At 46.1% G+C, this 2,045-nt stretch overlaps 1 long non-coding RNA gene across 1 annotated transcript; it reads right to left on the bottom strand.

Moving 5' to 3' along the window:
• Positions 1-635: 635 nt before the first annotated feature.
• Positions 636-1,230, bottom strand: LOC121917775. Its single transcript, XR_006101101.1, has 3 exons — positions 1,139-1,230; positions 822-889; positions 636-731 (listed from the first exon to the last, which is right to left on the bottom strand). It is a non-coding gene; the product is annotated as an uncharacterized LOC121917775 (long non-coding RNA).
• Between the last annotated feature and the right edge of the window lie 815 nt (positions 1,231-2,045).

Raw genomic sequence — 2,045 nt, 5'->3', positions numbered from 1 at the left:
ATTATTATTATTATTATTATTATTATTATTATTATTATTATTATTATACTGGTCTCTAGGTATCAGCTAGGATTTGGTTCCAGGAACCCCCTCCTTGGATACGAAAACCCATTGATGCTGAAGTCTCACTAAATACAATAGCATTGTACAAGGATGTCCATACATAAAATGACCAAATCAAGGTTAGAATAATAGAATCATAGAATAATAGAGTTGGAAGAGACCGCAAGGGCCCTGATCCAGTCCAACCCGCTTCTGCCATGCAGGAATCCAAATCATCTCCAACAGATGGCCATCTAGCCTCTGTTTAAAGACCTCCAAGGAAGGAGGCTCCACTACACTCCATTGAGGGAGTTTGTTCCACTGTCGGACAGCCCTTACTGTCAGGAAGTTCTTCCTAATGTTGAGGTGGGATCTCTTTTCTTGTAGCTTGCATCCATTGGGATTTGTATATGTTAAAAATATTCCCAAACCAACCCAAGGATAAAAGAATCGGGAGAAACGAAGGGCCGGCTGCAACAGACATATCAGGGCTGTGCATCTTGCCTCTCAGTCAGAGGACATTTCCAGCTGGAGAACGGAGGAGCCTACAATGTCTCTATAGGCATTAACTTATCCCTATTGAGAAAGCGTACCGTACAAATGGAGAAGGTGGGTGCCCCGCTTGAGGAAGTGGCCGACGTAGTACGTGTCGTAGTCAGTGTCCACCAAAGTCACAGGCCCCTGGCCATCTGGTCAGAGAAAGTCAAAGCAAAAACAGGCGTTTGTTGACCAAAGGCCAAGGAAAGGGGGTCCTGGAAAGAGAAGTCTCCTTGATTTACCTGGGGACTGGAAGACCCCATTCTGCACCTTGGTCACAACAATTCTTTGCAACTTGCAGGCTCCATCTCTGGAAAGGAAAGAAGAGGAGGTGAAGGTAGCAATGGCTACTCCAGGGAAGGTCACAGATTGTGACCCAGATGTCTCTAAAACCCTCCTAGGCTTCGGAGGTTGCCACACTTCCTCCTCCAAGTGGGGTGCACAGCTAAAGCGAACTCCAAAATGGCCTCTCCGAAATCCGCAGCAGAGAGCAAACGGTCCACCGGTTCAGGCAGAAAGAGAGAGAGAGAGACTGACCACAACCACAAAGCCAACTTACTGGGGGATCTCTACTTTCAGTGCAATGTCTCCATTGGGTAAGGGCTCTATAGTGTAGGCATGGATGGGTATCTCGCCAGGCTCACGTTTGGCCGTCCAAATGGGATACCACTTCCCGGCCAGCTTAAAAGGAAGAAGGGAAAGAAAAGAGTAAAGTTACAAACCGGATGCATTCCTGGGTGTTACTTACTTAGCAGGGAATTTGGTCCCAGAGGCAGAAGAACAGAGAGATGTTCCTGCATCAGGAAAGAGAAGAGCAGGTCAATGTCTTTCAACAACTATTTTATTCCAAACTATCTCTATGGACGTGTGAAATGGAAGACTGAGGAAATTAAAAGATGACCCTTGGAGTCTCTTCCAATTCTATGGAGGGAAAGTATGATCCTTCAGAGCCATATAGAGAACCTGGCGGTCAGTGTCCTTTGAAGGCTCCTTCAGAAGTTACCCGTTTCATGTCCACATCTGACTTTACAGGGACCTCAACGGCAGCATGAAGTCCACAAAAACAACCCAGAAGAACAGTCAGCAGAGCAGCTTTCATCCTTGAAGTGGATGGTTCCTTCCGCCACTCACTGGACAGTCCTTTTCTGATGGGTCAATGGATCTCTGCCTTTATATAAAAGCACTGCCACCTCATGCCTATTCTGAACCTGTCACCTCATTTAATCTGCCCCATTTCCAAGAAGGCAGGGATACAAAAAGAAATAGCGGTGGGAGGCTAATCAGATATTTTCAGCTGCGTTCCCAGCTGGGAACATTGTACATTTTTCTTTCCAGAGGACTGCATGCTCTTCCCATAAAGTGTGGGAAGTGCATGAAAAGTAGTTCACCATGAACATGTCCCACTGATGGACTTTGATGAAAAGTTTCTGGGACACTTTGGGTAGTCAGAGGACATTCCTCATGAT

This window comes from Sceloporus undulatus, unplaced genomic scaffold, assembly GCF_019175285.1.
Source record: "Sceloporus undulatus isolate JIND9_A2432 ecotype Alabama unplaced genomic scaffold, SceUnd_v1.1 scaffold_677, whole genome shotgun sequence".
Classification (NCBI taxonomy): Eukaryota; Metazoa; Chordata; class Lepidosauria; order Squamata; family Phrynosomatidae; genus Sceloporus; species Sceloporus undulatus.
The sequence above is the reverse complement of the archived record's forward strand: the minus strand, read 5'-3'. Positions and strand labels throughout refer to the sequence as shown.